Source organism: Scyliorhinus torazame, unplaced genomic scaffold, assembly GCF_047496885.1.
Source record: "Scyliorhinus torazame isolate Kashiwa2021f unplaced genomic scaffold, sScyTor2.1 scaffold_36, whole genome shotgun sequence".
Lineage (NCBI taxonomy): Eukaryota > Metazoa > Chordata > Chondrichthyes > Carcharhiniformes > Scyliorhinidae > Scyliorhinus > Scyliorhinus torazame.
The window spans coordinates 2367501-2393391 of NW_027307763.1; the positions used below are offsets into that span (position 1 = coordinate 2367501).

Consider the following 25891-nt stretch of genomic DNA (forward strand, 5'->3'; position numbering starts at 1 on the left):
GCGAGTGACACAGACAAAGCCAGGGACACAGAGAGAGCGAGGGACAAACAGTAAGGGAGGGACACAGAGAGAGTGAGGGACACAGAGAGAGCGAGGGACACAGAGAGAGCGGGGGACACAGAGAGAGTGAGGGGCACAGAGAGAACGAGGGACACAGAGAGCGCGAGGGACACAGAGAGCACGAGGGACACAGAGAGCGATGGACAGAGAGAGAGAGAGAGTGAGGGACACAGAGAGTGAGGGTCACAGAGAGAGTGAGGGACCCAGAGGGAGCGAGGGACCCAGAGGGAGCGAGGGACGCAGAGAGAGCGAGGGACACAGAGAGAGCGAGGGACACACAGAAAGGGAGGGACACACAGAAAGGGAGGGAGACAGAGAGAGTGAGGGACACCGAGAGAGCGAGGGACACAGAGAGAGCGAGGGGCACAGAGAGCGAGGGTCACAGAGAGCGAGGGACACAGAGAGAGCGTGGGACACAGAGAGCGAGGGACAGAGAGAGAGAGGGAGAGGGACACAGAGAGAGTGAGGGATACAGAGAGAGCGAGGGGCACAGAGAGCGAGGGGCACAGAGAGCGAGGGACACTAGAGAGAGCGAGTGACACAGACAAAGCCAGGGACACAGAGAGAGCAAGGGACACAGAGAGCGAGGGACACAGAGAGAACGAGGGACACAGAGAGAGCGAGGGACACAGCGAGAGCGAGGGACACAGAGAGAACGAGGGTCACAGAGAGAGCGAGGGGCACAGAGAGAGCGAGGGACACAGAGAGAGTGAGGGACACAGAGAGAGTGAGGGACACAGAGAGTGAGGGACACAGACCGAGGGACACAGACAGAGTGAGGGACACAGAGAGAGCGAGGGGCACAGAGAGAGACAGGGACACAGAGAGAGTGAGCGACACACAGAAAGGGAGGGACACTTAGAGAGTGAGGGACACAGAGAGTGCGAGGGACACACAGAAAGGGAGGGACACAGAGAGAGCGAGGGACACAGCGAGAGCGAGGGACACAGAGAGAACGAGGGTCACAGAGAGAGCGAGGGGCACAGAGAGAGCGAGGGACACAGAGAGAGTGAGGGATACAGAGAGAGTGAGGGACACAGAGAGAGCGAGGGACACACAGAAAGGGAGAGACACAGAGAGAGTGAGGGACACAGAGAGAGCGAGGGGCACAGAGAGAGACAGGGACACAGAGAGAGTGAGCGACACACAGAAAGGGAGGGACACTTAGAGAGTGAGAGACACAGAGAGTGCGAGGGACACACAGAAAGGGAGGGACACAGAGAGAGCGAGGGACACAGAGAGCGAGGGCCACACAGAGAGAGTGTGGGACACAGAGAGAGCGAGGGACACACAGAAAGGGAGGGACACAGAGAGAGCGAGGGACACAGAGAGCGAGGGACACAGAGAGAGCGAGGGACACAGAGAGCGAGGGACACAGAGAGAGCGAGGGACACAGACAAAACCAGGGACACAGAGAGAGCGAGGGACACACAGAAAGAGAGGGACACAGAGAGAGTGAGGGACACAGAGAGAGCGAGGGCCACAGAGAGCGAGGGGCACAGAGAGCGAGGGGGACAGAGAGTGAGGGACACACAGAGCGAGTGACACAGACAAAGCCAGGGACACAGAGAGAGCGAGGGGCACAGAGAGAGCGAGGGTCACAGAGAGTGAGGGACACAGAGAGAGCGAGGGGCACAGAGAGTGAGGGACACAGAGAGAGCGAGGGACACAGAGAGATCGATGGACACAGACCGAGGGACACAGAGAGAGCGAGGGACACAGAGAGAGTGAGGGACACACAGAAAGGGAGGGACACAGAGTGAGTGAGGGACACAGAGAGAGCGAGGGACACAGAGAGAGCGAGGGGCACAGAGAGTGAGGGACACAGAGAGAGCGAGGGACACAGAGAGCGAGGGGCACAGAGAGCGAGGGACACAGAGAGCGAGGGACACAGAGAGCGATGGACACAGAGAGCGATGGACACACAGAAAGAGCGAGTGACACAGAGAGAGCGAGGGGCACAGAGAGTGAGGGACACAGAGAGAGCGAGGGACACAGAGAGAGCGAGTGACATAAAGAGCGAAGGACACAGAGCACGAGGGACACAGAGAGCGAGGGACACAGAGAGCGATTAACACAGAGAACGAGGGTCCCAGAGAGTGAGGGACACAGAGAGAGCGAGGGACACAGAGAGAGCGAGGGACACAGACCGAGGGACACAGAGAGAGCGAGGGACACAGAGAAAGTGAGGGACACACAGAAAGAGAGGGACACAGAGAGAGTGGGGGACACCGAGAGATCGAGGGACACAGAGAGAGCGAGGGGCACAGAGAGTGAGGGACACAGAGAGCGAGCGACACAGAGAGCGAAGGGCACAGAGAGGGAGGGGCACAGAGAGCAAGGGACACAGAGAGCGAGGGACACAGAGAGCGAGGGGCACAGAGAGCGAGGGACACACAGAGAGAGCGAGTGACACAGACAAAGCCAGGGACACAGAGAGAGCGAGGGACAAACAGTAAGGGAGGAACACAGAGAGAGTGAGGGACACAGAGAGAGCGAGGGACACAGAGAGAGCGGGGGACACAGAGAGAGTGAGGGGCACAGAGAGAACGAGGGACACAGAGAGCGCGAGGGACACAGAGAGCACGAGGGACACAGAGAGCGATGGACAGAGAGAGAGAGAGAGTGAGGGACACAGAGAGTGAGGGTCACAGAGAGAGTGAGGGACCCAGAGGGAGCGAGGGACCCAGAGGGAGCGAGGGACGCAGAGAGAGCGAGGGACACAGAGAGAGCGAGGGACACACAGAAAGGGAGGGACACACAGAAAGGGAGGGAGACAGAGAGAGTGAGGGACACCGAGAGAGCGAGGGGCACAGAGAGAACGAGGGGCACAGAGAGCGAGGGTCACAGAGAGCGAGGGACACAGAGAGAGCGTGGGACACAGAGAGAGCGAGGGGCACAGAGAGCGAGGGTCACAGAGAGCGAGGGACACAGAGAGAGCGTGGGACACAGAGAGCGAGGGACAGAGAGAGAGAGGGAGAGGGACACAGAGAGAGTGAGGGATACAGAGAGAGCGAGGGGCACAGAGAGCGAGGGGCACAGAGAGCGAGGGACACTAGAGAGAGCGAGTGACACAGACAAAGCCAGGGACACAGAGAGAGCAAGGGACACAGAGAGCGAGGGACACAGAGAGAACGAGGGACACAGAGAGAGCGAGGGACACAGCGAGAGCGAGGGACACAGAGAGAACGAGGGTCACAGAGAGAGCGAGGGGCACAGAGAGAGCGAGGGACACAGAGAGAGTGAGGGACACAGAGAGAGTGAGGGACACAGAGAGTGAGGGACACAGACCGAGGGACACAGACAGAATGAGGGACACAGAGAGAGCGAGGGGCACAGAGAGAGACAGGGACACAGAGAGAGTGAGCGACACACAGAAAGGGAGGGACACTTAGAGAGTGAGGGACACAGAGAGTGCGAGGGACACACAGAAAGGGAGGGACACAGAGAGAGCGAGGGACACAGCGAGAGCGAGGGACACAGAGAGAACGAGGGTCACAGAGAGAGCGAGGGGCACAGAGAGAGTGAGGGATACAGAGAGAGTGAGGGACACAGAGAGAGCGAGGGACACACAGAAAGGGAGAGACACAGAGAGAGTGAGGGACACAGAGAGAGCGAGGGGCACAGAGAGAGACAGGGACACAGAGAGAGTGAGCGACACACAGAAAGGGAGGGACACTTAGAGAGTGAGAGACACAGAGAGTGCGAGGGACACACAGAAAGGGAGGGACACAGAGAGAGAGAGGGTCACAGAGAGCGAGGGACACAGAGAGAGCGAGGGACACAGAGAGCGAGGGCCACACAGAGAGAGTGTGGGACACAGAGAGAGCGAGGGACACACAGAAAGGGAGGGACACAGAGAGAGCGAGGGACACAGAGAGCGAGGGACACAGAGAGAGCGAGGGACACAGAGAGCGAGGGACACAGAGAGAGCGAGGGACACAGACAAAACCAGGGACACAGAGAGAGCGAGGGACACACAGAAAGAGAGGGACACAGAGAGAGTGAGGGACACAGAGAGAGCGAGGGCCACAGAGAGCGAGGGGCACAGAGAGCGAGGGGGACAGAGAGTGAGGGACACACAGAGAGAGCGAGTGACACAGACAAAGCCAGGGACACAGAGAGAGCGAGGGGCACAGAGAGAGCGAGGGTCACAGAGAGTGAGGGACACAGAGAGAGCGAGGGGCACAGAGAGTGAGGGACACAGAGAGAGCGAGGGACACAGAGAGATCGAGGGACACAGACCGAGGGACACAGAGAGAGCGAGGGACACAGAGAGAGTGAGGGACACACAGAAAGGGAGGGACACAGAGTGAGTGAGGGACACAGAGAGAGCGAGGGACACAGAGAGAGCGAGGGGCACAGAGAGTGAGGGACACAGAGAGAGCGAGGGACACAGAGAGCGAGGGGCACAGAGAGCGAGGGACACAGAGAGCGAGGGACACAGAGAGCGATGGACACAGAGAGCGATGGACACACAGAAAGAGCGAGTGACACAGAGAGAGCGAGGGGCACAGAGAGTGAGGGACACAGAGAGAGCGAGGGACACAGAGAGAGCGAGGGGCACAGAGAATGATGGACACAGAGAGCGAGGGACACAGAGAGAGCGAGGGACAGACAGAAAGGGAGGGACACAGAGAGAACGAGGGACACAGAGAGCGCGAGGGACACAGAGAGCACGAGGGACACAGAGAGCGATGGACAGAGAGAGAGGGACACAGAGAGAGAGGGGCACTGAGAGAGAGACAGAGAGACAGGGACACAGACAAAGAGGGACACAGAGAAAGAGGGACACAAAGTGAGAGGGACTGAGAGAGAGGGACAGTGAGGAACGCAGCGAGAGAGAGTGGGACAGAGGGAGAGAGTGGGACACAGCGAGAGAGACAAAGAGAGGGGGACACATGGAGGGAGAGGGACACATGGAGGGAGAGGGACACAGAGAGAGCGAGGGACACAGAGAGAGCAAGGGACACAGCGAGAGCGAGGGACACAGAGAGAGCGAGGGGCACAGAGAGTGAGGGACACAGAGAGAGCGAGGGACACAGAGAGCGAGGGGCACAGAGAGCGAGGGACACAGAGAGCGAGGGACACAGAGAGCGATGGACACAGAGAGCGATGGACACACAGAAAGAGCGAGTGACACAGAGAGAGCGAGGGGCACAGAGAGTGAGGGACACAGAGAGAGCGAGGGACACAGAGAGAGCGAGGGGCACAGAGAATGATGGACACAGAGAGCGAGGGACACAGAGAGAGCGAGGGACAGACAGAAAGGGAGGGACACAGAGAGAACGAGGGACACAGAGAGCGCGAGGGACACAGAGAGCACGAGGGACACAGAGAGCGATGGACAGAGAGAGAGGGACACAGAGAGAGAGGGGCACTGAGAGAGAGACAGAGAGACAGGGACACAGAGAAAGAGGGACACAGAGAAAGAGGGACACAAAGTGAGAGGGACTGAGAGAGAGGGACAGTGAGGAACGCAGCGAGAGAGAGTGGGACAGAGGGAGAGAGTGGGACACAGCGAGAGAGACAAAGAGAGGGGGACACATGGAGGGAGAGGGACACATGGAGGGAGAGGGACACAGAGAGAGCGAGGGACACAGAGAGAGCAAGGGACACAGCGAGAGCGAGGGACACAGAGAGAGCGAGGGACACAGAGAGAGCGAGGGACACAGAGAGTGAGGGACACAGAGAGTGAGGGACACAGGGAGAGCAAGGGACCCAGAGAGAGCGAGGGACACAGAGAGTGAGGGACACAGAGAGCGCGAGGGACACAGAGAGAGCAAGGGACGCAGAGAGAGCGAGGGACACATGGAGGGAGAGGGACACAGCGAAAGCGAGGGACACAGAGAGAGCGAGGGACACAGAGAGAGCGAGGGACGCAGAGAGAGCGAGGGACACATGGAGGGAGAGGGACACAGCGAGAGCGAGGGACACAGAGAGAGCGAGGGACACAGAGAGCGAGGGACACAGAGAGCGAAGGACACAGAGAGCAAGGGACACAGTGAGAGCGAGGGACACAAAGAGAGTGAGGGACACAGCGAGAGCGTGGGACACAGAGAGAGCGAGGGACACATGGAGGGAGAGGGACACAGGGAGAGCGATGGACACAGAGAGAGCGAGGGACACACAGAGCGAGGAACGCAGCAAGAGCGAAGGACCCAGCGAGAGCGAGGGACACAGAGAGAGCGATGGGCACATGGAGGGAGAGGGACACAGAGAGAGCGAGGGACACAGAGAGAGCGAGGGACACAGAGAGAGCGAGGGACACATGGAGGGAGAGGGACACAGAGAGCGCGATGGACACAGAGAGAGTGAGGGACACAGAGAGCAAGGGACACAGAGAGCAAGGGACACAGCGAGAGCGAGGGACACAGAGAGAGCGAGGGACACAGAGAGAGCGAGGGACACAGCGACAGCGAGGGACACAGCTAGAGCGAGGGACACAGAGAGAGCGAGGGACACATGGAGGAAGAGGGACACAGAGAGAGCGAGGGACACAGAGAGAGCGAGGGACACAGAGAGAGCGAGGGACACAGAGAGTGAGGGACACAGAAAGCAAGGGACACAGCGAGAGAGAGAGAGTGACACAACGAGAGAGAGGGGGACACAGAGAGAGCAAGGGGCACAGAGAGCAAGGGACACAGCGAGAGAGAGGGACACAACGAGAGAGAGGGGGACACAGCGGGAGGGACGGGTACACGGCGAGAGAGTGAGGGACACAGCGAGAGAGAGAGGGACACAGCGAGTGAGAGAGGAGCACACCGAGTGAGGGAGGGACACAGCGAGTGAGAGAGGACCGCAGCGAGAGAGAGAGGGGCACAGCGAGAGAGAGAGGAGCACACCGAGTGAGGGAGGGACACAGCGAGAGAGAGTGGGACGCAGCGAGAGAGAGTGAGGGACGCAGCGAGAGAGAGAGGGGGACACAGCGAGAGAGAGTGGGACAGCACGGTAGCATTGTTTCACAGCTCCAGGGTCCCAGTTTCGATTCCGGCTTGGGTCACTCTCTGTGCGGAGTCTGCACATCCTCCCCGTGTCTGCGTGGGTTTCCTCCGGGTGCTCCGGTTTCCTCCCACAGTCCAAAGATGTGCAGGTTAGGTGAATTGGCCATGATAAATTGCCCTTCGTGTCCAAAATTGCCCTTAGCGTTGTGGGGTTACTGGGTTATGGGGATAGGGTGGCGGTGTTGACCTTGGGTGGGGTGCTCTTTCCAAGAGCCGGTGCAGACTCGATGGGCCGAATGGCCACCTTCTGCACTGTAAATTCTATGATAATCTATGACACAGCGAAAGAGAGAGAGGGACACAGCGAGAGAGCGGGGAACACAACGAGAGAGAGGGGGACACAGCGAGAGGGACGGGTACACAGCGAGAGAGAGAGGGACACAGCGAGTGAGCGAGGAACACAGCGAGAGAGAGAGAGGGGGACACAGCGAGAGAGAGAGGGACACAGCGAGAGAGAGAGGGACACAGCGAGTGAGCGAGGAACACAGCGAGAGAGAGGGGGACACAACGAGAGGGACGGGTACACAGCGAGAGAGAGAGGTACACAGCGAGTGAGCGAGGAACACAGCGAGAGAGAGAGAGGGGGACACAGCGAGAGAGAGAGGGACACAGCGAGAGAGAGAGGGACACAGCGAGAGAGAGGGGGACACAGCGAGTGAGCGAGGAACACAGCGAGAGAGAGAGAGGGGGACACAGCGAGAGGGACGGGTACACAGCGAGAGAGAGAGGGACACAGCGAGTGAGCGAGGAACACAGCGAGAGCGAGGGGGACACAGCGAGAGGGACGGGTACACAGCGAGAGAGAGAGGGACACAGCGAGTGAGCGAGGAACACAGCGAGAGAGAGAGAGGGGGACACAGCGAGAGAGAGGGGTACACAGCGAGAGGGACGGGTACACAGCGAGAGAAAGGGGTACACAGCGAGAGGGACGGGTACACAGCGAGAGAGGGAGGGACACAGCGAGTGAGCGAGGAACACAGCGAGAGAGAGAGAGAGGGACACAGCGAGAGAGGGAGGGACACAGCGAGTGAGCGAGGAACACAGCGAGAGAGAGAGAGGGGGACACAGCGAGAGGGACGGGTCCACAACGAGAGACAGAGGGACACAGCGAGAGAGCAAGGAACACAGCGAGAGATAGGGGGACACAGCGAGAGAGAGAGGGACGCAGCGAGAGAGAGTGAGGGACGCAGCGAGAGAGAGAAGGGGACACATCGAGAGGGACGGGTACACAACTAGAGAGAGAGGGACACAGCGAGAGAGCGAGGAACACGTCGAGAGAGACAGAGAGAGCGAGGGACACAAAGAGCGAGGGGCACAGAGCACGAGGAACACAGAGAGCGAGGGGCACAGAGAGTGAGGGAAACAAAGAGTGAGGGACACAGATAGAACGAGGGACACAGAGAGCGATTAACACAGAGAACGAGGGACACAGAGAGTGAGGGACACAGTGCACGAGGGACACAGAGAGCGCGAGGGACTCAGAGAGCCCGAGGGACACACAGAAAGGGAGGGACACAGACAGAGCGAGGGTCACAGACCGAGGGACACAGAGAGAGCGAGGGACACAGAGAGAGCGATGGACACAGAGAGAGCGAGGGACACAGAGAGCAAGGGACACAGAGAGCGAGGGACACAGAGAGAGCGAGGGACACAGAGAGAGCGAGGGACACAGCGAGAGCGAGGGACACAGCTAGAGCGAGGGACACAGAGAGAGCGAGGGACACATGGAGGAAGAGGGACACAGAGAGAGCGAGGGACACAGAGAGAGCGAGGGACACAGAGAGTGAGGGACACAGAGAGCAAGGGACACAGCGAGAGAGAGAGAGGGACACAACGAGAGAGATGGTGACACAGAGAGAACAAGGGACACAGAGAGCAAGGGACACAGAGAGCAAGGGACACAGCGAGAGAGAGAGGGACACAACGAGAGAGAGGGGGACACAGCGAGAGAGAGTGGGACGCAGCGAGAGAGAGTGAGGGGCGCAGCGAGAGAGAGAGGGGGACACATCGAGAGGGACGGGTACACAGCGAGAGAGAGAGGGACACAGCGAGAGAGCGAGGAACACAGCAAGAGAGACAGAGAGTGAGGGACACAAAGAGCGAGGGACACAGAGCACAAGGGACACAGAGAGCGAGGGACACAGAGAGTGAGGGAAACAGAGAGTGAGGGACACAGAGAGAACGAGGGACACAGAGAGTGAGGGACACAGTGCACGAGGGACACAGAGAGCGCGAGGGATACAGAGAGCCCGAGGGACACACAGAAAGGGAGGGACACAGACAGAGCGAGGGTCACAGACCGAGGGACACTGAGAGAGCGAGGGACACAGAGAGAGCGTGGGACACAGAGAGAGCGAGGGACACACAGAAAGGGAGGGACACAGAGAGAGTGAGGGACACAGAGAGAGCGAGGGACACAGAGAGATCGAGGGACACAGAGAGCGAGGGACACACAGGGCGAGGGACACACAGAGAGAGCAAGGGACACAGACAGAGCCAGGGACACAGAGAGAGCAAGGGACATAGAGAGCGAGGGACACACAGAGAGAGCGAGGAACACAGAGAGTGAGGAACACAGAGAGCGAGGGAAACAGAGAGAGCGAGGGACACAGAGAGAGCGAGGGACACAGAGAGTGAGGGACACAGAGAGAGTGAGGGACACAGACCGAGGGACACAGACAGAGCGAGGGGCACAGAGAGAGCGAGGGACGCAGAGAGAGCGAGGGACACAGAGAGTGAGGGACACAGAGAGCAAGGGACACAGCGAGAGAGAGAGAGGGGGACAGGGAGAGAGCAAGGGACAAAGAGAGCAAGGGACACAGAGAGCAAGGGACACAGCGAGAGAGAGAGGGACACAACGAGAGAGAGGGGGACACAGCGAGAGGGACGGGTACACGACGAGAGAGTGAGGAACACAGCGAGAGAGAGAGGGACACAGCGAGTGAGAGAGGACCACAGCGAGAGAGAGAGGGGCACAGCGAGAGAGAGAGGAGCACACCGAGTGAGGGAGGGACACAGCGAGAGAGAGTGGGACAGCACGGTAGCCTTGTGGATAGCACAATTGTTTCACAGCTCCAGGGTCCCAGGTTCGATTCCGGCTTGGGTCACTCTCTGTGCGGAGTCTGCACGTCCTCCCCGTGTCTGCGTGGGTTTCCTCCGGGTGCTCCGGTTTCCTCCCACAGTCCAAAGATGTGCAGGTTAGGTGGATTGGCCATGATAAATTGCCCTTAGTGTCCAAAATTGCCCTTAGCGTTGTGGGGTTACTGGGTTATGGGGATAGGGTGGCGGTGTTGACCTTGGGTGGCGTGCTCTTTCCAAGAGCTGGTGCAGACTCGATGGGCCGAATGGCCACCTTCTGCACTGTAAATTCTATGATAATCTATGACACAGCGAAAGAGAGAGAGGGACACAGCGAGAGAGCGGGGTACACAGCGAGAGAGAGGGGGACACAGCGAGAAGGACGTGTACACAGCGAGAGGGAGAGGGACACAGCGAGTGAGCGAGGAACACAGCGAGAGAGAGAGAGGGGGACACAGCGAGAGGGACGGGTACACAGCAAGAGAGAGAGGGACACAGCGAGAGAGCGAGGAACACAGCGAGAGAGAGGGGGACACAGCGAGAGAGAGAGGGAAGCAGCGAGAGAGAGTGAGGGACGCAGCGAGAGAGAGGGGGACACAGCGAGAGGGACGGGTACACAGCGAGAGAGAGAAGGACACAGCGAGAGAGCGAGGAACACAGCGAGAGAGACAGCGAGACGGGGACACATAGAGGGAGAGGGACACAGAGAGAGTGAGACAGATAGAAAGGTACGCAGTGAAAGAGAGGGATAGAGTGAGATAGAAGGACACAGACAGCGAGGGAGAGGGACACAGAGGGAGAGAGGGATCCAGAGAGGGACAGTGAGAGGTGGGCACACAGACAGAATATGGGACACACACACAGAAAGAGGTACACAGCGGGTCAGGATCTGAGGTTTCGGAGGCGTGAGTGGGTCAGGGATTGAGAGTTAGGGGACATGAGGGTGTGAGGGTGTGAGGGTGCCAGGACGTGAGGCAGTCAGAACATTGGGGTTATTAAACTGACCGTTTTCATTGAATCCAAATTTTTTCATTACCAATTCTAATCTCAGGAATTGACATCAGAGGATTTCAGTGAAAAATCCCATTGATCCTCACTGTCTAATAAAATTATGTTGTTGCCGATGACCGTGTACTGATTCAGGAATAAACTTTTCATCTCTCAGTGAGAAAAAGTCAAATTGAATCCAGATTTATAGAGCAGCTCATTGAAGAAATCTGTCTGTGAACAACATGTAAAATATGAAGTGAAACTTTGCAATGAGCTTTGTTTTTGTGGCCAGGAATCTGCTCTCCAAATGGAGGCAGAAATGAAGTTGTGTTTAACTCACATTCTGTGATTTCTTGCTGCTTTTTACTCATTCTATGGAGAGCCTTCCTAAGGCGACAGACGAATAGTCATTCCAAACATGCCAGAAATTCAGAGGTAAACAAATGTTAAACCAAAGACAGAAATAATGACAGGAAAGAATCTGTTGCTGACTGCTGAATTAACATAACCATAGACAGGACAAGTGTCTTCCTTAGCAGACACAGGAACCACACCGAGGGGGGCATTCCTCACAGAAAGTCGGGGGTGGGGTCTGCACACAGGTCACTGAGGAGATCTCAGTCCAAACTGTTTCTAATCATTTCCCAATACTATTTTAAATTACGATTCAATCCTATTGGAGGGGAGTGAGTGAGAGATATGGCAGATGCAGTACAACGTGGATAAATGTGATGTTATCCACTTGGGTAGAGAAAATAAGAACGTCCCTGTTTAATAATTACATTTAATCCAATTTTTTCTGTCCTGCTCAGTGAACAACACTGGTGTGGGGAAGGCCAAGGGTTAGCTGAAGTCACATTCTGTGTGTGTGGGGCTGAGCAGCAAGGAGATCAGTATCTCTTGGCCTGCATTTACATGTCAATAGAGAGCTGTCCTCTGAGACAGACATTCCACACATGGCAGAGACTAGGGGTGGAGTCTGCTCACAGCTCACTGAGGATATATCTGTGTCTGAGGGACTTCAGTTCACAAACCAAAAACTCACTACACTCAAAACATTACCCCTCTGCTTCAGTGTGTGTGTGTGTCGCTGGGTGTGTCAATCTGCCTGTTTTGAGCTGTGCATTTTGGCTGTTGACATGTTACTGATTGACTCGAGATTGGAGATGTTGAACTCCTGTTGTGCTGTTTTGAATATTTGATTAAAATGTCCCTGTTATTGCCTTTATAATCAATGTTATCTCCTTTTTTTCTCCAGAGGCGTTTTTATTTGGAGAACTGGAAGGAAGTCGGGAATCCAGTGAGGAGGACGAGGGAGGGTGAATTCTTCCCGAGGGAGCGCTGGCTGAGGCCTGTTCCGCAGGCTTCACCCGGGTTATTACCCTGACTGAGGTTTAATTTTAATATTGGAGGGATCAAAGAGAGTGAGTGAGGGAGGGAGACATAAATATGTATAAGAGGTACAGAGAGACAGCGAGAAACACAAGAGAAGGGGATTTTCACAGTAACTTCATTGCAGTATTAATGTCAGCCTAATTGTGATAATAAAAAGATTTTGAGTATTAATTGTCTCTCAATCTTTTTTAACCTCTGGTTGAAAGCTGTGACTTATTTGTATTCGGATGTTGCTGAGGGGTTGTAAAACTGAAAAGGGGACCCTGGGCTCTCGCTGTATTAAATAGTTTCAATCTTTTCCTGTGGTTTAGTTAATTTTCTCCCTCTTTTTCCCAGGAATTTGAATTTTGAAAGACTGCAATGTGAGCAGGAATCTTTGGGTAAGGGTATTTCTCCCGAGCATGGATGGATGGACTGAGGCCTACTCCACAGGCCGCACTCACGTGAGTTGTCTCTTTATTGCAGCCCCGGCCTTGCACTTAGACACAAACACATTAAACCTTAGGTGGGCGGCAAAGAGTAAAATACAAATCTGGAATATGAAGCTGTCTAATTTTGTTCCAAAATAACAGGGGTTATATTAATTCTGAGCGTCCCAGGGGTGGGGGTATGGGGTGCGGTGTGTGTGTGGGGAGGGGGGGGGGGGCATTTCACTGTTTCAGCCACTCTCTGTAATCTGGTAGAGAGAGAGAGAGAAATCTCAGATCAGAAACTCTGAACTCAATTTTGAAAGTGGTCATCATTTGTTGGGCTCTCCCTGTGCCCAGGTTGCCGGCATAATTCACAAAATTAACGATAGTGGGGGTCACTTTTAAATGAACCCATTGACTGTAAAGTAATCTCGATTGCCCGGAATTAAAGTCCCTTGACTTGAAGCGGGTCTAATTCTGGAATGAAGCCTGTATTTTAGGCCGAGGCACAAGTATGAGAGTGAAATTAAATTCGCAGGAGGTCATTTGAATTCAGTTTGTTGTGGTTGTGAATGTTGGATTCCTGTGTGTGACCCTGTCTCTCTCTCTCTCTTTCTCCTTCCCAACTATTAGGATGATAGAAAGAGAGAGAGAGAGAGAGAAGTACAGAAAGAGTGTGGGGCTGGGGGGTAATAGAGATTAGAGAGAGGGAGAGGAGAAAGACAGATGGTGGAGGGAGAGGGAGGTCGTGAAAAAGAGAGGCTTTCTCTCCCTTTCTGTCTTTCTTCCATTCTTGCCCCTCTCTCTCTCTCTCTCTGTCTCCCCAGCTTTCTGCCACTATCTGTCCATTTCTCTCCAGCTTTTTAGTGTCTCTTTAAACCTTTAATCTAAGAAAACCACCCCACAAACTGCAATGGGGAGTCTCATCACATCTTTCTGGGGATATCCTGATTAGAGAAACAAATAGAACTAAATGCTGGGAGGCTGATGAGGGATAACGAGGGAGACAGAAATATGAATGAGAGGGATAGTGGGACCGAATGAGATAGCGAGAGAGAGAGAAAGAGAAAGACAAGGGAAGTGGGAACTGTCTCTCAACCTTTTTTATTCTGTGGTTTATAACTGAGATTAGTGTAGGTGGATGTTGCTGAGAGTTTGTGTGACTGAGAGGGGGAATCTTGGCCTCTTGCTGTGCTACAAGTGTAAACATTTTCCTGCGTTTTAGTTAATTTTCTCCCTCTTTTTCCCAGGAATTTGAACTTTGAAGACTGCAATGCGACCAGGAATCTTTGGACAAAGGCTATTCTCCAGAGGACAAGTGGATGGACTGAGGCCTACTCCACAGGCCGCACTCACGTGAGTTGTCTCTTTATTGCCGCCCCGACTGCACCTTCTGGGATCTTTCTGTGTGCCAATGGATTTTGTTTTAAAAAGGTTTTTCTTCGTTTTAAGAGGCAGTTTAACTCTTTCAGAAACTGAAGGGACTTCTCCAGGGATGTTCCAATCCACACATGACACGGCGGGGGTGGGGTGGGGGTGGTGGTGTTAGGTGCAGTGGGGAATGGGGCTCCCAGCAGGAGTGAGGAGGGGGGGGGTGGAGAAGGACAGTGTCCCATCTGGTTAGGTCCAGATTGCTGCTGCTGTGGGATCTTGCTGTTCACTCACAGGCCTGTGGCCTTTGCCCGCGCAGCAACAGTGACCACAACTCTGAAAATAAAATAGCTCTCTTCCTGTGTTTGAGTGGGTTTCGCCCCCACAACCCAAAGATTTGCAGGGTAGGTGGATTGGCCACGTGAAATTGTCCCTTAATTGGAAAAAATTAATTAGGTACTCTAAATTTATAAAAATAAATAAATAAATATAGAGTACCTACTTTTTTTTTAATGAAATAGCTCACGGACTGCAAAGTGGGTTCGAAGGTCTCGAATTTTAAAGTCTTTAAACTTGAGTGCTTGGGAACGAGAGAGTTAATGAACCCTTTCTGCGTGCACTGACGGGATATTCAGCCATGATCTCATCGCTGCTGAGAGAGAAATCCACCATCAGAAACTCGGAACTCAATTTGGAAAGTGTCACCATTTTTGGGGTCTCCCCGTGCACAAGTTGCCTGCAGAATTCCTGAAATGAACCAACAGTGGGGTCACTTTAATACTGAATCCATCGACTGTAAAGTAATCTGGAATTATAGTCCCTTAAACTTGAAGGGGGTGTAATTCTGGAATAAAGCCTGTGTTTTAGGCCGAGACTTAAATGTGAGGGTGAAATGAAATTGGCAGGGGGCCATTTGAATTCTGTTTGCTGTGGTAGTGATTGTTGGATTCCTGTGTGTGATCCTCTCTCTCTCTCCTTCCTAACTACTGGGATGAGAGAGAGAGAGAGAGAGAGAGAGTGGGGTCGTGGGAGGGGGGGGGGGGGGGGGTAGGAGGGAGATGTGAGAGAGAGAGGTTGGAGGGAGAGGGAGGTAGTGAAAAAGAGAGGCTTTCTCTCCCTTTCTGCCTTCTTTCCATTCTTGCCTCTCTCTCTCTCTCTCTGTCTCTCCAGCATTCTGCCACTATCTGTCCATCTCTCTCCAGCTTTTTAGTGTCTCTTTAAACCTTCAATCAATGAAACCTTCCCACAAACTGCAATGGGGAGTCTCATCACATCTTTCTGGGGATACCCTGATTTGGGAAATAAATGGAAATAAATGCTGGGAGGGTGATTGTAAAAAGTCTCCGGACGGACCAGGCAGCTGGTTTCCCAGTTTAAAGAGGGAAGTGTAACTTTCTGGGGACAGTGGATGTGGCTCCAGACTCCCAATACCCGTGGTATTCAGGGGTGGGGGTATTTTGGGGGCGGGGGGGGGAAGAGATGGAGGAAAGAATATAGCAGGCAAGGGAAGGAATATGTCTCTCCCCCATCCCCCCAGCTCACCTGCCTGTCCCACCCGGTCAGGATCACATCGCTGGTTGTGGGATCCTGCTGTGCATCAGTGGCCTGCAGCCTTTCCTGAAATGTCAACTTAGTGACCACGCACAATTTAATATTAAACTGGCTCACTGAGTGTGCAGCAGTCGGGAATGGGTCTGAAATGAATAGGCCGCAGCCTGGGAACAGGTTTGTCCTCAATGGTGGTGTTTGTGTTTTAGACAGGGCGGTGGGATAGGAAGGATTTCTGAGGGGGGTTTGGGGTTAAATGTCCCTGCCTCAGTCACCCCAGCTTTCTGTCTCTCTCTCTCCTACTTTCCAGCCATTTCTTTCTACATTTCATCTTGGACTAAATGTTACAGAGAACCCCAATGTGATTTGTCGAGAGAGTGGAGGGAGAAAGAGAGTGAAAAAGAGAGGGCAGGGAGAGAAAGAGAGAGAGAGTGGAGGTAAAGAGATATAGTGAAAAGGGGAGGGGGACAGAGAAAGACAGAGGGTGGAGGGAGAGAGAGTGAAAAAGAGGGGGAGGGAGAAAGACAGAGAGAGGGCGGTGGGAGAGAGGGAGTGAAAAAGAGGAGGAAAGAGAGAGAGAGTGGAGGGAGAAAGATGTAGTGACAAGGGGAGGGGGACAGAGAAAGACAGGGTTGAGGGAGAGAGAATGAAAAAGAGAGGGGAGGACAGAGAAAGACAGGGTGGAGGGAGAGGGAGTGAAAAAGAGGGCGAGAGAACGACAAGAGGGTGGAAGGAGATAAAGTGAAAAGGGGAGGGGGACAGAGAAAGTTAGAGGGTGGAGGGAGAGAGTGAAAAAGAGGGAGAGAGAAAGAGAGAGAGGGCGGTGGGAGCGAGGAGTGAAAAAGAGAGGGGGTGAGAGAAAAGGGAGGGCCAGGGGAAACGGGGGGAGAGATGTGGGGTGGGGTGAGGGGCTGATCAGGCACAGGGTCTGGGGGTGGGGGTTCTGCTGTGCACAGTCACGGCCCAGTCACATTATCTTTTAGAAAGTGCGATTTTACACAATCCTGAGACAGTCGATTTGAAAATGTCCTGAGACAGCCCTGTCCTGTCCTGAGACAGTCGATTTGAAAATGTCCTGAGACAGCCCTGTCCTGTCCTGAGACAGTCGATTTGAAAATGTCCTGAGACAGCCCTGTCCTGTCCTGAGACAGTCGATTTGAAAATGCCTCCAGAGGGAAAGAAGACCTGAGAGAGAAAGAGAGGGAGCGTGGGAGAAATTGGCTGTCTCACTCTTCCCCACCACATCCCCCTCCCCTCACCGAGCCTCTCTCTCCAGCTATTTCCCTCTATATTTCCTCTTCCAATAAAATGATAAAAACACCAACGTGATTTGTCGTTATTTGAATGGGGAGGCTAGTGGGGGTGGCGAATGTGTGTGGGGGTGTGGGGTGTGTGCGGAGGGGGGCGGTTGAGTGGGAGGTTAAGAGAGACGCAGGATACGGACTGGGCTCCTGTCTCCATCATGTTTATTATTTATGGGATCCTGCTGTGCACACTGCAACATGTAAACATGAACGTATCGACTTTCATAATGTTGCCGAGGTGCTGGGATTGAATTTATAAATGTGAGGCTGTGTAAGGAATATCTCCTGTGCTGAAGACGGAATGATTAGTGAAGTGTTGCTGATGGGGGGGGGGGGGTTGTGTGGGTGTGGGAGGGGGTTAATTCAGCTCACCGAGTTCTCCAATGTCTCCAGGCTCCCCCCCCCCCTCTGCCCCACTATCAGTTTTAAAGAGGGGCTTCCATTGAATCAGACAATTTCCCAATCGCGCAGTGCCCGTGTTGTACTGTGATTAATGTCACGGTTCCTTGTGAAAGCCCACGGGACCGTTTGAATCGACTTTTACTGACTTTCTGCTTGTCACATTCTCAGTCTCTCTCAGTCAGTCTCTCTCTCTGCCTCGCTCTCAGTCTCTCTCCCTCTCAGCCTCTCTCTCTGTCTCTCTCTCTCCCTCTCAACCCCTCTCCCTCTCAGCCCCTCTCCCTCTCAGCCCCTCTCCCTCTCAGCCCCTCTCCCTCTCAGCCCCTCTCCCTCTCAGCCCCTCTCCCTCTCAGCCTCTCTCCCTCTCAGCCTCTCTCCCTCTCAGCCCCTCTCCCTCTCAGTCCCTCTCCCTCTCAGCCTCTCTCCCTCTCAGCCCCTCTCCCTCTCAGCCTCTCTCCCTCTCAGCCCCTCTCCCTCTCAGTCCCTCTCCCTCTCAGCCTCTCTCCCTCTCAGTCCCTCTCCCTCTCAGCCTCTCTCCCTCTCAGCCTCTCTCCCTCTCAGCCCCTCTCCCTCAGCCCCTCTCCCTCTCAGTCGCTCTCCCTCTCAGCCCTCTCCCTCTCAGCCCCTCTTCCTCTCAGTCTCTCTCCCTCTCAGTCTCTCTCCCTCTCAGCCCCTCTCCCTCTCAGCCCCTCTCCCTCTCAGCCCCTCTCCCTCTCAGCCTCTCTCCCTCTCAGCCCCTCTCCTCTCAGTCTCTCCCTCTCAGCCTCTCTCCCTCTCAGCCTCTCTCCCTCTCAGCCCCTCTCCCTCAGCCCCTCTCCCTCTCAGTCTCTCTCCCTCTCAGCCCCTCTCCCTCTCAGCCCCTCTTCCTCTCAGTCTCTCTCCCTCTCAGCCTCTCTCCCTCTCAGCCCCTCTCCCTCTCAGCCCCTCTCCCTCTCAGCCCCTCTCCCTCTCAGCCCCTCTCCCTCTCAGTCTCTCTCCCTCTCAGTCCCTCTCCCTCTCAGTCCCTCTCCCTCTCAGCCCCTCTCTCTCTCTCAGTCTCTCTCCCTCTCAGCCTCTCTCCCTCTCAGCCTCTCTCCCTCTCAGCCCCTCTCCCTCTCAGCCCCTCTCCCTCTCAGCCTCTCTCCCTCTCAGCCCTCTCCCTCTCAGCCCTCTCCCTCTCAGCCCCTCTCCCTCTCAGCCCCTCCCCTCTCAGCCCTCTCCCTCTCACCCTCCCTCAGCCCCTCTCCCTCTCAGCCCTCTCCCTCTCAGCCCCTCTCCCTCTCAGCCCCTCTCCCTCAGCCTCTCTCCCTCTCAGCCCCTCTCCCTCTCAGCCCCTCTCTCAGCCCTCTCTCAGCCCCTCTCCCTCTCAGCCCCTCTCCCTCTCAGCCCCTCTCCTCTCAGCCCCTCTCCCTCTCAGCCTCTCTCCCTCTCAGCCCCTCTCCCTCTCAGCCCTCTCCCTCTCAGCCCCTCTCCCTCTCAGCCTCTCTCCCTCTCAGCCCGTCTCCCTCTCAGCTCTCTCCCTCCAGCCTCTCCCTCTCAGCCCCTCTCCCTCTCAGCTCTCTCCCTCTCAGCCCCTCTCCCTCTCAGCCTCTCTCCCTCTCAGCCTCTCTCCCTCTCAGCCTCTCTCCCTCTCAGCCCTCTCCCTCTCAGCCCCTCTCCCTCTCAGCCCTCTCCCTCTCAGCCCCTCTCCCTCTCAGCCTCTCTCCCTCTCAGCCTCTCTCCCTCTCAGCCTCTCTCCCTCTCAGCCCTCTCTCCCTCTCAGCCCTCTCCCTCTCAGCCTCTCTCCCTCTCAGCTCCCTCTCCCTCTCAGCCCCTCTCAGCCCCTCCTCAGCCCCTCTCCCTCTCAGCCTCTCTCCCTCTCAGCCTCTCTCCCTCTCAGCCTCTCTCCCTCTCAGCCTCTCTCCCTCTCAGCCTCTCTCCCTCTCAGTCCCTCTCCCTCTCAGCCCCTCTCCCTCTCAGCCGCTCTCCCCGCTCAGTCCCTCTCCCTCTCAGTCTCTCTCCCTCTCAGCCCCTCTCCCTCTCAGCCTCTCTCCCTCTCAGTCTCTCTCCCTCTCAGCCTCTCTCCCTCTCAGCCTCTCTCCCTCAGCCCCTCTCCCTCTCAGCCTCTCTCCCTCTCAGTCCCTCTCCCTCTCAGTCTCTCTCCCTCTCAGCCTCTCTCCCTCTCAGCCTCTCTCCCTCTCAGTCCCTCTCCCTCTCAGTCTCTCTCCCTCTCAGCCCCTCTCCCTCTCAGTCTCTCTCCCTCTCAGCCTCTCTCCCTCAGTCTCTCTCCCTCTCAGTCCCTCTCCCTCTCAGTCTCTCTCCCTCTCAGCCCCTCTCCCTCTCAGCCCCTCTCCCTCTCAGCCCCTCTCCCTCTCAGCCCTCTCCCTCTCAGCCCCTCTCCCTCTGAGTCCCCCTCCCTCTCAGCCTCTCTCCCTCAGTCTCTCTCCCTCTCAGTCCCTCTCCCTCTCAGTCTCTCTCCCTCTCAGCCCCTCTCCCTCTCAGCCCTCTCCCTCAGCCTCTCTCCCTCTCAGCCTCTCTCCCTCTCAGCCCCTCTCCCTCTCAGTCTCTCTCCCTCTCAGCCCCTCTCCCTCTCAGCCCCTCTCCCTCTCAGCCCCTCTCCCTCTCAGCCCCTCTCCCTCTCAGCCCCTCTCCCTCTCAGTCTCTCTCCCTCTCAGCCCCTCTCCCTCTCAGTCTCTCTCCCTCTCAGTCCCTCTCCCTCTCAGTCTCTCTCCCTCTCAGCCCCTCTCCCTCTCAGCCCCTCTCCCTCTCAGTCTCTCTCCCTCTCAGTCTCTCTCCCTCTCAGCCCCTCTCCCTCTCAGCCCCTCTCCCTCTCAGCCTCTCTCCCTCTCAGCCCCTCTCCCTCTCAGCCTCTCTCCCTCTCAGCCCCTCTCCCTCTCAGCCCCTCTCCCTCTCAGTCTCTCTCCCTCTCAGCCCCTCTCCCTCTCAGCCCCTCTCCCTCTCAGTCTCTCTCCCTCTCAGTCTCTCTCCCTCTCAGTCCCTCTCCCTCTCAGCCCCTCTCCCTCTCAGCCCCTCTCCCTCTCAGTCTCTCTCCCTCTCAGTCTCTCTCCCTCTCAGCCCCTCTCCTCTCAGCCTCTCTCCCTCTCAGCCCCTCTCCCTCTCAGCCCCTCTCCCTCTCAGTCTCTCTCCCTCTCAGCCCCTCTCCCTCTCAGCCCCTCTCCCTCTCAGTCTCTCTCCCTCTCAGTCTCTCTCCCTCTCAGCCCCTCTCCCTCTCAGCCTCTCTCCCTCTCAGCCCCTCTCCCTCTCAGTCTCTCTCCCTCTCAGCCCCTCTCCCTCTCAGCCCCTCTCCCTCTCAGCCCTCTCCCTCTCAGCCCCTCTCCCTCTCAGCCCCTCTCCCTCTCAGCCCCTCTCCCTCTCAGTCTCTCTCCCTCTCAGCCTCTCTCCCTCTCAGCCCCTCTCCCTCTCAGCCCCTCTCCCTCTCAGTCTCTCTCCCCTCTCAGCCCCTCTCCCTCTCAGCCCCTCTCCCTCTCAGCCCCTCTCCCTCTCAGCCCCTCTCCCTCTCAGCCCCTCTCCCTCTCAGTCTCTCTCCCTCTCAGCCTCTCTCCCTCTCAGCCCCTCTCCCTCTCAGCCCCTCTCCCTCTCAGCCCCTCTCCCTCTCAGTCTCTCTCCCTCTCAGCCTCTCTCCCTCTCAGCCCCTCTCCCTCTCAGCCCTCTCCCTCTCAGCCCCTCTCCCTCTCAGCCCCTCTCCCTCTCAGTCTCTCTCCCTCTCAGCCCCTCTCCCTCTCAGCCCCTCTCCCTCTCAGTCTCTCTCCCTCTCAGCCCCTCTCCCTCTCAGCCCCTCTCCCTCTCAGCCCCTCTCCCTCTCAGCCCCTCTCCCCTCTCAGTCTCTCTCCCTCTCAGCCCTCTCCCTCTCAGCCCCTCTCCCTCTCAGTCTCTCTCCCTCTCAGCCCCTCTCCCTCTCAGCCCCTCTCCCTCTCAGTCTCTCTCCCTCTCAGCCTCTCTCCCTCTCAGTCTCTCTCCTCTCAGCCCCTCTCCCTCTCAGCCCCTCTCCCCTCTCAGTCTCTCTCCCTCTCAGCCTCTCTCCCTCTCAGCCTCTCTCCCTCTCAGCCGCTCTCCCTCTCAGTCTCTCTCCCTCTCAGTCTCTCTCCCTCTCAGTCTCTCTCCCTCTCAGCCTCTCTCCCTCTCAGCCTCTCTCCCTCTCAGCCCCTCTCCCTCTCAGTCTCTCTCCCTCTCAGTCCCTCTCCCTCTCAGCCCCTCTCCCTCTCAGCCCCTCTCCCTCTCAGCCCCTCTCCCTCTCAGCCCCTCTCCCTCTCAGCCTCTCTCCCTCTCAGCCCCTCTCCCTCTCAGCCCCTCTCCCTCTCAGTCCCTCTCCCTCTCAGCCTCTCAGCCCCTCTCCCTCTCAGCCCCTCTCAGCCTCTCTCCCTCTCAGCCTCTCTCCCTCTCAGCCCCTCTCCCTCTCAGCCCCTCTCCCTCTCAGTCCCTCTCCCTCTCAGCCTCTCTCCCTCTCAGCCCCTCTCCCTCTCAGTCCCCTCTCCCTCTCAGCCTCTCTCCCTCTCAGTCCCTCTCCCTCTCAGCCCCTCTCCCTCTCAGTCTCTCTCCCTCTCAGCCTCTCTCCCTCTCAGCCCCTCTCCCTCTCAGCCCCTCTCCCTCTCAGTCCCTCTCCCTCTCAGCTCTCAGCCCCTCTCCCTCTCAGCCCCTCTCCCTCTCAGCCTCTCTCCCTCTCAGCCCCTCTCCCTCTCAGCCCTCTCCCTCTCAGCCTCTCTCCCTCTCAGCCTCTCTCCCTCTCAGCCTCTCAGCCTCTCTCCCTCTCAGTCTCTCTCCCTCTCAGCCCCTCTCCCTCTCAGCCTCTCTCCCTCTCAGCCCCTCTCCCTCTCAGCCCCTCTCCCTCTCAGCCCTCTCCTCTCAGTCTCTCTCCTCTCAGCCTCTCTCCCTCTCAGCCTCTCTCCCTCTCAGCCTCTCTCCCTCTCAGCCCCTCTCCCTCTCAGTCCCCTCTCCCTCTCAGCCCCTCTCCCTCTCAGCCCCTCTCCCTCTCAGCCTCTCTCCCTCTCAGCCCCTCTCCCTCTCAGCCCCTCTCCCTCTCAGCCTCTCTCCCTCTCAGCCCCTCTCCCTCTCAGCCTCTCTCCCTCTCAGCCCTCTCCCTCTCAGCCCCTCTCCCTCTCAGCCCCTCTCCCTCTCAGCCCTCTCCCTCTCAGCCCCTCTCCCTCTCAGCCTCTCTCCCTCTCAGCCCCTCTCCCTCTCAGCCCCTCTCCCTCTCAGCCTCTCTCCCTCTCAGCCCCTCTCCCTCTCAGCCTCTCTCCCTCTCAGCCCCTCTCCCTCTCAGCCCCTCTCCCTCTCAGCCCTCTCCCTCTCAGTCTCTCTCCCTCTCAGCCCCTCTCCCTCTCAGTCTCTCTCCCTCTCAGCCCCTCTCCCTCTCAGCCCCTCTCCCTCTCAGTCCCTCTCCCTCTCAGCCTCTCAGCCTCTCAGCCTCTCTCCCTCTCAGTCTCTTCCAGATTTCTCTCTGATGGAGAGAATTGGGCGGTTGCGACACCCAACGTGTGGTAACATTCAGGCTTTGGGCCTAGTGCTGGGCAGAGGGATTGGAGCAGATTAGAGTATTTACACTTGTCTCTCCAGGCTTGGTGGGTGGAAGGGCCTGTTCTGTGCGGTCTGATTCTGTGCAGATCAGGCTCAGAGAGGGAGAGAGAGAGAGAGAGAGAAATGAGAGAGGGAGAGAGAGGAATGAAATGAGAGGGAGAGAAATGAAAAGTGAGAGAGGGAGAGAGAGAAATGAAATGAGAGAGAGGGAGAGAAATGAAAAGAGAGAGGGAGAGAGAGAAATGAAATGAGAGAGAGGGAGAGAAATGAAAAGTGAAAGAGGGAGAGAAATGAAAAGAGAGAGGGAGAGAGAGAAATGAAATGAGAGAGAGGGAGAGAGAAATGAAATGAGAGAGAGGGAGAGAAATGAAATGGAGAGAGAGGGAGAGAGAAATGAAATGAGAGAGAGGGAGAGAGAGAAATGAAATGAGAGGGAGGGAAAGAAATGAAAAGTGAGAGAGGGAGAGAAATGAAATGAGAGAGAGGGAAGGAGAGAAATGAAATGAGAGGGAGGGAGGGAGAGAAATGAAATGAGAGAGAGGGAAGGAGAGAAATGAAATGAGAGAGAGGGAAGGAGAGAAATGAAAAGTGAGAGAGGGAGAGAAAGGAAAAGAGAGAGAGAGAGAGAAATGAAATGAGAGAGAGATGGAGGCAGAGGTAAGTGATGGAAGTTGAAGGCTGGGGATGTGAAGGGGATCTGGAGGGGTGGGGGAGAGAGACAGAGTGTGTGGGAGGGGTGTCCTGCACCATGGTGGTACTGCCAGTGGGATCTTGCTGTGTAGAATTGCCTTCATTGCTCATGTACACTGACTGGAGGGGTGATTGGATCTGATTGTGCAATTAGGACGGAGATAGAGGAGAGTGCAAAACCAGAGGGAGCGGAGAGAGAGACAAGAATCGTGGATGGGGGTTTCCTGGTGTAGAGTCAGGGTCCAGCACCCTCCCCTTGCGCCCACACAACCCGCCCGATGTTCCTCGCAAGGCAACACTGTCCACACTGGGGGGTGGGGAATATTGGGGGCTGTGTGGGTGAAAGAGAGCCAGTGAGGCGATGGGGTGGGAGGGGGTATCCAGAGACAGCAAAGCAGAGGTGGACATTGGTTGGTGGGTCAAGGGAAGGGGGGATAAAGACACCGGATCTGACGGTGTTCAGTGTGGGATCTTGCTGTGCGAGGCTGAGGGCAATATTGACGTGGGGCGGTGGGGCTGGAGAATCACTCTCCACTTGGGAGAGGCGAGCTTTGATCAGGAATAGTCAGCGTGGCAGAGGGAGGCCGTGCTGAACCAATGGGACTGAATTATTGGAGGAGGTGACCAGATGAGGGTGGTGCAGTTGATGTAGTTTATCTGGGTTGCAGCCAAGCCTCTGACAAGGCCCCACATGGGAGACTGACAAAGAAGTCAAATGCACATGGGAGATGGGGTAACTTGGAAGCAGAACTGAGTTAGTGATAGGAGACAGAGGGAGGTGGGAGAAGCCTGTTTGTGCGACTGGAGGCCAGTCACAGAGTGAAAGATGTTTACAACATGGAAACGGTCCCTTCGGCCCAGCTTGTCCGTGCCACCCAGTTTCTATCACTAAGCTAGTCCCGCTTGCCCGCATTTGGCCCATATCCCTCTGTACCCACCCTGCCCACGGATGGGAGGGTTCCAGCCTCCCTAGACCCCGCCCCACATTCTTCGCACAACAACTGCGGCAATTCTCACCTCAAACACTTTTTTTTTTTTCAAATCCGGCCGATACCACATTGCAGTGTGTGTGTGGGATCCTGCTGTGCGAGGATGAGGGACATATTGAAGTGGAGTAAGAGGGGGTAGTTTGTTTGGAGAGAGGTAAATGTTCTAGGGAGTTTGTGGGATCGGACTGTGCGCTGCCACTGTACCATGGAACATACTGACTTCCGAGTGTTTGTGAGAGAGGGAGAGGTGACTGATGGAAGGTGAAGCGTCAGGATTAATACTGAATGAGGAAACAGCGGCAATCCTGGAGCCATTGGCTCGGGAGACATTATCTTTGACTTTAATGAGTTTTTGACAGTAAAATTCTCTCGTCCCACATTGTTGTAATGAAGTAAAGATGCTCCATCTGTGCTGTAATTGAGTAGCAGGAGCTAAATCGGTGTTGTAATTAATAATTGTGCTCCCTCAGTGTTGTAATTGGGTATCGGGTGCTCCCTCAGTGTTGTAATTGGGTATCGGGTGCTCCCTCAGTGTTGTAATTGGGTATCGGGTGCTCCCTCAGTGTTGTAATTGGGTATCGGGTGCTCCCTCAGTGTTGTAATTGGGTATCGGGTGCTCCCTCAGTGTTGTAATTGGGTATCGGGTGCTCCCTCAGTGTTGTAATTGGGTATCGGGTGCTCCCTCAGTGTTGTAATTGGGTATCGGGTGCTCCCTCAGTGATGTAATTGGGTATCGGGTGCTCAGTCAGTGTTGTAATTGGGTATCGGGTGCTCCGTCAGTGTTGTAATTGGGTATCGGGTGCTCCCTCAGTGTTGTAATTGGGTATCGGGTGCTCCCTCAGTGTTGTAATTGGGTATCGGGTGCTCCCTCAGTGTTGTAATTGGGTATCGGGTGCTCCCTCAGTGTTGTAATTGGGTATCGGGTGCCCCGTCAGTGTTGTAATTGGGTATCGGGTGCTCCCTCAGTGTTGTAATTGGGTATCGGGTGCTCCCTCAGTGTTGTAATTGGGTATCGGGTGCTCCCTCAGTGTTGTAATTGGGTATCGGGTGCTCCCTCAGTGTTGTAATTGGGTATCGGGTGCTCCCTCAGTGTTGTAATTGGGTATTGGGTGCTCCCTCAGTGTTGTAATTGGGTATCGGGTGCTCCCTCAGTGTTGTAATTG

At 56.1% G+C, this 25891-nt stretch overlaps 1 long non-coding RNA gene across 6 annotated transcripts in view; it reads left to right on the plus strand.

Moving 5' to 3' along the window:
- Nucleotides 1–11732: 11732 nt before the first annotated feature.
- The window catches only part of LOC140405548 (uncharacterized), a 203050-nt gene continuing 188891 nt past the window's right edge, over nt 11733–25891 (plus strand). For 3 of the 6 annotated variants that reach the window (XR_011938638.1, XR_011938636.1, XR_011938637.1), the window contains exons 1-3: nt 12234–12524; nt 12864–12970; nt 14188–14293. This is a non-coding gene — a long non-coding RNA (uncharacterized lncRNA). The other 3 variants (XR_011938640.1, XR_011938641.1, XR_011938639.1) reach the window with 3 other exon arrangements.